This window comes from Phoenix dactylifera, chromosome 4 (genome assembly GCF_009389715.1).
Source record: "Phoenix dactylifera cultivar Barhee BC4 chromosome 4, palm_55x_up_171113_PBpolish2nd_filt_p, whole genome shotgun sequence".
NCBI lineage: Eukaryota > Viridiplantae > Streptophyta > Magnoliopsida > Arecales > Arecaceae > Phoenix > Phoenix dactylifera.
In genome coordinates, this window is record NC_052395.1 from 356,193 (window position 1) to 367,455 (window position 11,263).

General features: G+C 47.6%; 1 long non-coding RNA gene across 1 annotated transcript; it reads left to right on the forward strand.

Moving 5' to 3' along the window:
• The first annotated feature begins 9,436 nt into the window (after positions 1 to 9,436).
• Positions 9,437 to 10,602, forward strand: LOC120110354. The gene is made up of 3 exons (XR_005511290.1): positions 9,437 to 9,672; positions 10,244 to 10,348; positions 10,463 to 10,602. It is a non-coding gene; the product is annotated as an uncharacterized LOC120110354 (long non-coding RNA).
• The last annotated feature ends 661 nt before the right edge of the window (positions 10,603 to 11,263 follow it).

Below are 11,263 nucleotides of genomic sequence, written 5' to 3' on the forward strand. Positions count from 1 at the left end.
TTGCCAGATTTTGCGTCGTTCTCGGCCTCGTCTCCATATGCGGTACTTGAGAGCTTCAACTGGTTGTAGAAGCAGTCGATCCTCTTCATTAAATGTGGGTAGGTCCGGTGCAACTAATGTCGGGTCACCAACCTTCTCTTTGAGCAACGACACATGGAAGACTGGATGCAGATGAGATGAGGTGGGTAACTCCAGTCGGTAGGCGACCTCTCCGATGCGTTCTATGATTCTGAACGGTCCGTAAAATTTTTGAGATAGCTTGTGGCTGAACTTGTCTTTTAATGATTTCTGTTGGTAGGGCTTCAGCTTTAGGTAGACAAACTGGCCAGGGTTGAAGACAACTTCTCGGCGACCTTGGTCGTAGTACCTTTTCATTCTTTCTTGTGCCTTCCGAAGCTCTCTTTTTACATTTGCTAGGACTTCGTCTCTTGCCAATAATTCTTGTTCAACTTCCTCACTTCGGGCCGTGCCCCTCTCATATGTAGTCAATAGTGGAGGGGGCCTCCCATACACAAGTTCAAAAGGACTCAATTTAATGGATGAGTGGTAGGAAGTATTATACCAGAATTCAGCCTAGGGTATGAAAGCTTCCCACCGTGATTGTTGCTCATGGCAGAAGCAGCGCAAGTATTGCCCCAAGGTCCTGTTGACTATCTCTGTTTGTCCGTCCGTCTGTGGGTGGTAAGAGGAACTGGCTTTCAGTTTGCTTCCTTGCAAGGTGAACAGCTCCTTCCAGAAAGTACTCATGAAGACTCGATCTCGGTCGGTGACGATGCTCCTTGGTACTCCATGGAGTCGAACAATGGTCTCCACGAATGCATGTGCAACTGACTTGGCTGTGTAAGGATGTTTAAGAGGTATGAAGTGTGCATACTTAGCCGATCAACCACCACTAGGATCACTTCGTAGCCCTTGCTTGCTGGTAGACCCTCGATGAAGTCCATGGTCAGATCCTCCCATATCATGTTCGGGATGGGAAGTGGTTGCAGCAGTCCGGTGGGTGCCCGTGGATCGTATTTGGTCTTCTGGCATGTCTCGCACTCGGCCACCAAGGATTTGACGTCGCGCTTCAACCCTTCCCAATAGAAAAAGTGCTTCACACGAAGATAGGTGCGAAGCCAACCTGAATGGCCACCTTCCTTGCTGTTGTGGAAGTGGTCTAAGATGTTTCTTCTCAAGTCGGGGACGTCGGGGACATAGACATTTCCCTTGTAAAAAATCAGACCATCACGTACCTTAAATTCTGCAACACCCGTAGCCGCTGCATCTAGTTTTTCTTGGATTTCTTGTGCTCGGGCGTCAAGCTTTGATGCTTCACGAACTCGGTCCCAAATCCTCCAATCAACGCCGCTGATTGCTGCAAAATTCTGCGGCTCATTCATGTCTTCAGCCACCCACAACATCTGGTCGTTCTCCCTTCGCGACAACGCGTCAGCCACTTTGTTTCTTTGCCGGGTTGATAGATGATGTCGTACTCAAAACCCAGCAACTTGACAAGAAATTTTTGCTGCTCGGGAGTCACTATCTTCTGTTGAAGTAGATGGCGAAGGGCTTGCTGGTCCGTGATGATGGTGAAGCGTCGGCCGAGGAGGTATGGCCTCCAAACCTTCACCGCATGTACCACCGCCAACAATTCTCTTGCGTAGGTGCTCCAAGCTTTCTTTCTTGGCCCTAATGCTTTGGAAATAAAGGCCAAGGGTCGTCGTTCCTGCACCAAAACATCACCTATACCTTCGCCACTAGCGTCGGTGTAGACCTCGAACGGTTTGGAGAAGTCGGGCAAGGCAAGTACCGGTGTTTGTGTCATAGCTTCCTTGAGGTCTTCAAATGCCTTGCGTGCTTGAATGGTCCACATGAAACCTCCTTTTTTCAGCATGGTGGTCAGTGGCTTTGCAATCAGCCCATAATCCTTTACGAATCGTCGGTAGTAGCCTGTTAGCCCCAAAAATCCTCTTAGGGCCGTGATATCCTTCGGCCATGGCCAATCGAGCATGGCCTGAATTTTTCGCTGATCCACACGAACTCCTTCGGCTGAAATTATGTGGCCCAAGTACTCGAGCTCCGCTTGTGCGAATGCACACTTTGAAGGCTTGATGTGAAAGTGGTGCTCCTCCAAGGTGCGTAGAACAATCTCCAAGTGCTCAAGGTGCTCGTCCATGGATCTGGAATATATCAAGATGTCATCAAAAAATACTAAGACAAACCTTCGCAAGTAGGGTCTGAAAATTTCGTTCATGGCCGCTTGGAACGTTGATGGCGCATTGCATAGACCGAATGGCATCACCAAGTACTCGTAGTGGCCGGAATGTGTCCTGAAGGCCGTCTTGTGCACATCCTCCTCTTTCATCCTGATTTGATGGTAGCCGGCTCGTAAGTCCAATTTGGTGAAGAACTTGGCACCATGCAATTCATCGAGCATCTCGTCCACCGTAGGGATCGGAAAACGGTCTTTGATGGTTGCTTCGTTAAGAGCTCGGTAGTCGGTGCAGAACCTCCATGAGCCATCCTTCTTTCTCACCAATAGAACAGGTGAGGAGAAGGGACTCGAGCTATGTCGGATCAGCCCCTGGCTAAGCATTTCATCAACTTGACGCTTAATTTCTCCCTTTTGAAAGTGTGCGTACCTGTATGGTGGAACATTGACTGCAGCAGCCTCATCTTTCATCCGAATTGGACGATCAAAGTCTCGTTGTGGCGGGAGGGAAGTAGGCTTCTGGAGGACACTTTGATGAGCCTCTAACACCCTCCGGATTGGTGGTGGCAGCCCCTCAAGTGCTTGCTGCTGCTGCTGAATTTCTGCATCATCTTGGAGAGGACCTTCTTGGTTCGGGCTAGCCATAACGACGGCAAAGCAGCTAGCTCCTCCTTTGCAAAGTTTTTCTATCATGTTGGCCTCGCAAGGCCGTACTTCCTTGCTGCTCAAGGCCGTCCATGTCCTCTTTCTGCCACCGAGTTTAAACTCCATGGTCATTGCGTCGAAGTCGGTCACCACCCGGCCTAGACTACGTAACCATGCATTTCCCAAGACAATGTCTAAGCCGACTAATTGAAGTACATGTAGGTCGGCTTTAACTCTCACCCCTTGTACATTCATCTTTACATTATTAACAATTTCAGCACATAGTAATTTTTCACCACCAGCAATTTTGACTTCAAACGGTGAAACCGATGTACCTTTGAGTCCAACCTTTCGTACGATTGCTGAGTTGATGAAATTGTGAGAAGAGCCGCTGTCCACTAACAAGGAGACTTCATGCTTGCCGATCCAAGCCATGAGCCTCATTGTGGAGGGTTTTGGTGCGCCGCAAAGTGCATTGAGTGACAATTCGGCATGCTGATTTTCTGCACATGGTTCGGTCTCCTCGGGGTGATCTTCCTCCTCGCTGCTGCTATCTGAATTTTCAGATGCAGCGGGCTCTTCGTCGCTACTTGCATCAAGGATGTAGACTTGGCCGGTCTTACAACGATGCTCCCGGCTCCACTTTTCACCGCACTTGAAACATAGACCCTTTTTTATGTAATCTTGCAGCTCATCACGTGACAATTTCTTTACCTCCCTTTGCTGATTTTTGGAACCTGTTGAAGTTATCTCTTTTGATCTGAAATTTACCTTGGATGGTTGTGGTTTGGTGAGCTTGCTGATGGCACCATCCTTGGTTGAACGTCGTTCCGGTTGTAGCTTTGGTCTAGGATCTCCGCCATGCGCATCGCCTCTTGTAGCCGCGTTGGTTGTTTGAGTTTGATCTCCTTAGCTAGCCATGGTTTGAGGCCGTCGATGAAGGTACCAAGCAAGGCTTCGTCGGACCATCCGCTGACCATAGTTTGTAATTGCCGGAACTCATCGATGTAGGTCTGGACTTTGCCTTCCTGTTTAAGTTTTGCAAGTTGACCATGGTGATTGACAACGGGGGATGGTCCCCATTGTTTCATGAATTCGTCCATAAAGGCCGTCCACCCCAACCTTCTCCCTTCTTTCTCATACAAGCCTCGGATCCACCTCCACCATCGGCTAGCCCTACTCTCTAAGTGGAAACTGGCTAGGGTCACCCGATCAGCCCGTGGGATGTTATAAACGTCGAAGTACTGATCCGCCTTGTCAAGCCACTCATACGGGTCTCCTCCACCAAACTTTGGGAAGTCAATTTTGGGTTTTCTAAGCCCTTCTTCTCTAGGCCGTGGACCCCTATAGTCATCATCTCCAAAGTCATTACCCCGCATGTTTCTTCCTCTCCTTGCCATGGGTTCTCTCCGGCCATAAGGCCTTTGAGCATGGAAGGGGCGATCTTCGGTTCACTATCGGCCTCATCATGATTGTTATGGCCATTACTAACCCGCTCATCATCAAGCCACCTCTCAAACACTAAGCCTTCGGCTTCAATCCTTCCTCCCATTCGCCCATGGTGCCTAATGCCATGATCGACATGATGTGTACCCTGAACACTAATGGCATCGCTCTCATACCTTGCCCGGCCCTGCCGTGCGGCATGCGACCTAGGCACTTCTTCTTACACCCTCTTATGTTCCCTCTCTAGCATCCTCCTTTCCAACCTCTCCATGTTGGCATTGTTTTCCTCCTTATTTCAGCCATATTTGCAGCCATGGTATTGGACAAAGTTTCCAATGCCTGGTTAAGATTGGCCGAACTAACTTCAAGGGCTTCTAACCTCCTATCTTGGTTATCATAATGGGGGGACTCCATCTCCTTTTAACCCTCTGTTTTAGGACTCTAAAACCTTGAGACAACAGCCCCTCAAACTCCCAAAAATCCGAACTCAAGAATCCCCAAAACTTGCTGCACAAAAATTTCTGGGTTGCAGAAAATTTCTGCGGCAGTCCACGAACTTCAGCAGCCCGTTTCACCTTCAAGACAGACTCAAACCCCCCCTCAAAGAGACTTATAACAGTAACTAATAACCTCAGAAACTCTCCACAAAAAATCAAAATTAAAGCTTCAGAAAACCCTGTTCTTAACACCCCAAACAAACACCTTGTTGCAGAATTTTTCTGCAACACAGAAACTTCTCAAACCAGTCCCCAAACCTCCTGCGGTTGTCACCCAATGGATGAACCAACCCACCTGACGTGTACACCACTCAATCAGCCTCCGACAGGGGTTTTACAATACTAAAAACAGGAATTAAACATCCCCCAATCGAATACAAATTCAAGCCCAATATAGGATGCAGAATTTTTATGAACTTCCCCAACAACTATGATCTGAATTTTAACTTAGATCAAACAGAATATGCAACGTAAATTCAGATCTGGAAGATTAGAATTCAAGCGTTACCTCCTTGAAGGAACCTCTCAATGAAAGCACCAATTTGATGGGGGCTCACGGTCCAAAGCCCCTCACCAAGCCCCTTTCCTTGCGCTCCTTGCGTGTGTCTTTGAAAACGATGATGATGGACCGATTGTAGGCAACGCCCGGTGGAATAACTCAAGAAGAGGATCAACAATGAAAGCAAACTTGGTTTATATTCCACTAACTTGAATAACGAAGAACAATAATAAAGAAAGCAAAAGAAATCTAGAAAGAGATTGAAGAGATCCCTTCCTAGCCCAATCTAGTGGAGATTGATGGATCTACCACTAGCCCAAGTCCTAGAACACAAGATCTAAGACCGAATTCGGCACAACGCCGCCCAAGCCTTACGGCCGACATAACAACATGACTCTCCAAGAACTCTTGATGCCCCTCAATGGTCTTTTACGTCTCTTTTTATAGCCTAAGCCCTAGACAAAACATGGCACTTTGTCTTCACATGGATCCAAGGCTTTTCCACCGTTGATTGGCATGAGATGGATGGCTAAAGATCACCCAAGAAGGGCCTTCCCACGGCTGAACTTTGGCTTGCTTTTGGCCATTGGATGGAAAGGGATGGAGGGTGGGATCTGCATGGGTTCCGCGGACCGGACGCACGGGACGCGTGTCCCGGTTGACCGGGTCGCGCGTCCCGGCTGGGCGTGTCCCAGTCCGGGCGGGACTGGGACTGGGCGCGCGCCAGGCTGGCGGGCGCGCACGGGCGCGCGCGTGGGCGCTGGCGCACGGGCGGGCGCGGTCGGCTGGGCGCGGGCGCGCGGGCGGGCGCGGGCGGGCGCGGGCGCGCCGGCGCGCGGGCGGGCGCGGGCGCGCGGGCGGACGCGGGCGGCCGCGGCGCGCGGGCGGGCGCGGGCGGGCGGTCGGCCTGCGGGCGCGCTGGCGGGCAGGCGTGCGCGCGAGGCTGGGCGCGGGGCTGGGCGCGCGGGCGCGCTGGGCGCGGGCCTGGCGCGCAGGGGCCTGGGCGTGCGCGGGCCTGGGCGCGGGCACTGTAGCAGGCGAGGTTCGTCCTGCCGAACCTCGCCGCACTGTAGCTGGCTGCTGGCGGCCTGGCTGTGCGTGGGCACTGTAGCTGGCGAGGTTCTTGGCCAAGAACCTCGCCGCACTGTAGCAAGTGAGGTTGGCTGCGGCAGGATTTGGCTGCGGCTTGGCCAAGGCGGGTTCGGCCAAGGTTGGGCACGCTTGGCCAAGGCTTGGGCATGCATGGGCACATGTTTGGCTTGGCCGAGGTTGGGCGTGCTCGGCCGCATGAAGGGGCTTGGCCAAGGCTTTCCAAGCAAAGTAGTTGGCCTTGGCTTGACCCCCCGTTGGCCTCCTTGTGGTCCGATGGCCCTCTTTGGTTGGCATGGCTACTTTGGCCCTCAGTTGGTGTGCGATTGTTGCTCTTCTTGCGGCGTGGCTTGTGGGGGTCCTCAACATCTCCGCTCGCGCGTCTGCGCGCGTTTTCCTAAAAAAATGCGAATCGCGCCCGAGCGCGGTTTCTGCGCGGTGAATCGCGCGCGGGTGCGGTTTCTGCGCGGTGAATCGCGCGCAGGCGCGCGTTCTCCGCTCGCGCGTCTGCGCGCGTTTTCCAAAAAAATGCGTCCGCGCGCGGACGCGTCAAATGTCACAGAGTAGCATTTAATGCCCCCACGCGGGCTGCCAGCCTGCGTGGGCACGGTGCCCTGTGCGGGGAACCGCGCTAACGCGTACAGGCGCGCGTTCTTCGCTCGCGCGTCCGCGCGCGTTTTCCCAAAAAATTTTGCCGCGTCGCGGATGCGTTAAATGCAAAGCCAGGCTTGTACCAGCACGAACTGGCCCGGTTCGCACCGGTCCAAGCATGAAACCAATCGATTCCGACCCAGTTTGGGTCGGAACCGTTTTTATATGCTGTACCGTACCGATGCCCGTCGGCACCGGTTCGGTACAGGCTGAACCGACCGGTTCCGGTCGGTTCAGCATACCTTGGCTACCGGTATGGTTCGACTGTGAAAACCGGTATCGAACAAAACCGGTCCGACCAGCACTGGTAGAAGCGGGGAAGAAGAGGAAGAAAGAAGAGAAAAAGAAGCGGGGAAGAAGAGGAAGAAAGAAGAGAAGAAGTGGGGAAGAAGAGAAGGCAAGTACCAGAAAAAGGAGGACCTTTCTTCCTTGCTCGTGGGCGGGACCTCTCTTCCTTCCTTGCTCGTGGGAGAACGGGGGGAACCGGAAAAGAGAGGAGAAGAGAGGAGAGAGGGGAAGGAGGGTTTGGAAAGAAGAAGGGGAGGAAAAAATAAAGGAAAAAAAAACCCGCACACGGGGCACGAGTGGAGAACCGCGAGCCCGCTCGCGCCCACTTGCAGGAAAACGCGCTAGCACGCGGTTCCCCGCACTGCCTTGATTCCCCGCACTGCCTTGATTCCTCGCACGGGCTCACCGTGCGGGGCAGCGAGCCTGCGCGGCTGCCCTGCATGGGCTTTAAATGCCGTAGGCGCGCGCGCGTCCGCGCATCGGATGCGTGTTTTTTTCCTATCTCGACCGGTTCGGTACGGGTTCCGACCGGTACTGAACCGGTACCATGCCATAACCGATCTTCACCGGTACATCGGTACTATTGGTACCGCAGACCTTGGTTGCGGTAATGATGAAAAACTGTTATCCTATATGTATCACATGAATAATTATAAATCATGCACTAAATGTTATAGTACTTCATTTTGAGCAGCAATAGTAGCCTTTTGCTTGGTAAATATAGAACACTTGGATTAATGCAGCACAAGGATGGGAGAAGAAAAGAAAGGAAGGGAGAAAGGAAGAAGGAAGAAGAAACGGAAAGAAAGAAAGGAGAACAAAAAGAAAGTAAGGAAAGATGAAAAAGGGAAGGAAAAAAGGGTAAGGGGCCCGAATGACCCCGAACCACTCCGAACGAGTGGAATTGGGAGGTTAGTTCGAGCCGGTCCAAGCCAGGAAAGAAGGAAAGATGAAAAAGGGAAAGAAAAAAGGGTAAGGGGCCCTAATGACCCCGAACCACTCCGAACGAGTGGAATTGGGAGGTTAGTTCGAGCCGGTCCAGGCCCTTTACCGATTGGAACACTCGAATTGACCTGATACTTCATTTCAGTTCGGTCCACCTTGGAGGCCTGAACTGAATGGTTCAGGTTGGTTTGGTATCTTTGCTACCAAATATGCTCCTCTTGATATCTACTAAATAAGAAATTCCTACACTCAAAGATCAAAAGTTACAAATTGTTAGAGCCATGGGTAGGTTCTTTCTCTTTGAATTTTTCCTTTTTATTGCCTGAATAAAGGAACTAGTTTGATGGTTGCTTCTTGTGTCTTTCTAAAACACTGTTACGTGTCTTAATTTTTTTTATCTATCTCCTATTCTTTGTGGTATTTTAAAATGTTAATACTTGTTATATTTGTCGTTTCATTAAATTTTCATGTTACTGTTATGACTCAAAAGAGGGTGGGTCTTGGTGCAATGGTAAGGCTGCTCTTGTGATTGGGGTATCATGGGAATGAAACATAGAAATAGCTTCTCCGGACATGGGTAAGACTGTATACATCCGACTGTTCCCAGACGTGGTAGTGGCGTAAGCTTCATGCACTGAGATGTCTCTTTACTATTATGACTCAAAAGTTTGATTCTAGGACAACTTTGCAGTTATATATTTTATCATCTTGTAAAGTTATTTTGTTGTGGTTTGCTAAATGTACTAGTAGTGTACTAGTTCTCTATCTTGCATCACATAAATTTATCAATCAGTCCACCTCAGTATATAAGTGGGACTATGAACCACTCAGCCTATGGAATGTAATGTATTCTGTAGTAAACCTCTTTGACGCAGTGTTACTAGAGTTGTTTCCATTTTTATTTTGCTTTAATGGTTATATGTTGAGTCCTTGGTATTTATGTCTGTGTTGATACGATTTACATTGAATTACAAGTTATTGTCTCTAAGGCCACTCTTTCGAGTAATATTACATCGTTCACACTCTTAATGTTAATGAAGAGTTCATTAATTTCATCCATATTAACTTCACCTCCATTAACTGGGCTTTTTGAAATTGCATGTTTCTTCTGACACAGTATTTTTAATTGAAGGTTCTTAATAAATAGAATTCCTTATTTTCATTTTCTTCTTAATGTTATTCATCATTAGATTTTTAACTAAAGAAATTTGAACAGTTTTGAGGTTCTTCGAGCCCTTAGATAATATGGCCTGAGACTAAGGTTTCAATACGCGCCATTAGGCTAGATTTTTTCTAGAAGGATTTAACTGCATATGCTTCAAATGCTTTTTAACTTGATTTATTGCTGCTATTTATGTGCACAGGAGGTAGAATTGGCAACCCTTGAAGCGACTACTAGGAGATCAAAAGAGGAAGCTGTATGTTATTTACAGTTTTTCCTTTCTAACTAGTGATATAGCTGAGTTTTTGTCTTAACAAACTATTTTATACACATTATTGGGTTAGAATTTGTATGGTTGTCATGGTTACTGATATGAATACTGAAGGAAATATAATCTATTGTTTCGACATTTTTGACTCGTCTTGCCAGCATATGTAATCTGCTAGATGTTAAAATTTATATTTATGTCCAGTCTTTAAGGTTTAGTTTCTTCTTAAGAATCATTATGATTTTTTGTAAAGTCCGAGAGTTTCGAATTTTGATTTGTAAAATTAAATTTGTAAGTTGTTCTACAATTTGGTATTGACTTAAAAGACTGGAACCAGACTGAGATTTTCTGTAGCGTTAGTAGTTCTGGCACATCTGCCCCGAAAAATATTGTAGTTATATGAGGTGTGAATGATGTTTCTACTGTATTTGGGGACATTGCTTATTTTTGAATGCCTTCTCTCCAAAGATACAGATTATATTAAATGCTTGAATGACTTGTCATGTATTATTGTATGTTGCATGATTGTGGGCTGAATACTATGCTGATTGTTTCACAGGCACCTGGTGGAAATTCATGGCTGGGCCTCTCTCATTGCAACTATAATTGGCAATCTTAAAGTTACTCTCAGTAACATTCATATCAGATATGAAGACACCATCAGGTTTCGAACAACTGGTCTTCGATACATCCATATCATTCATAGTATTTTTTTCAATGCTGTAGTTGTGTCCTTAATATCATCTTCTGTAATGAGCCTATATATATTCTTTTGCAGTAATCCAGGACATCCATTTTGTTCCGGGATCACTCTATCAAAACTTGCTGCTGTTACCATGGATGAGCAGGGTAATGAAACATTTGATACCAGTGGAGCTCTAGACAAGCTGCGTAAGGTTAGAAATTTCTTTTTGCTTGCAACAGAAATCTATTATCTGGGTTAATCATTAAGAGTTGACCCATTTATCTTATCAATTATGACAATTTTATTTGTCAAAGATAGAAAGATATTGTTTCTTATGCTTTTGATTTTAAATTATAACTGTTCAATTTTCAGTTAGCTGCATCTTAGTGATAACGAGAAACCTGCAAGGCAATGTAGTAGAACAAAAATTCAAAAGCAAGAGTGCTGTCAATAAGGGACAAAGAAGAAGCATAACATATGTTCGCAAGTGCTAATAGTAGTTTAGTGTGCTACATGCTGGCTGGCATGGACTATGATAGGCTAGTACTAAAACCATGGGTTGTTTGATTAAAAGATCCTAGTGTTAAGAAACAGAATATTGATTGCCAAACTGCTTAAGAAAGATCTCTTTCATTTGTAATTGTAGTTACTCTAGAAACTGGTCCGTGTGGCTGTACAAGTAGCCATATATGGTTTCTTGATTATCTCGTTTGTTGGTTATACTTGCAATTGAACTGCCCAGTGGCTGCTAATAGAGGCTTTTAGATGGCTTGCGTGTATGGCTTTTGAGATATGTAGGTTGGGTAGGACCTGTATTTGGTACCTGGACAGGGGATAGGGGACGCAGTTATCAAGTATCCCAACTGTCCTAAAGTCATCTGTCATGGTGATCTT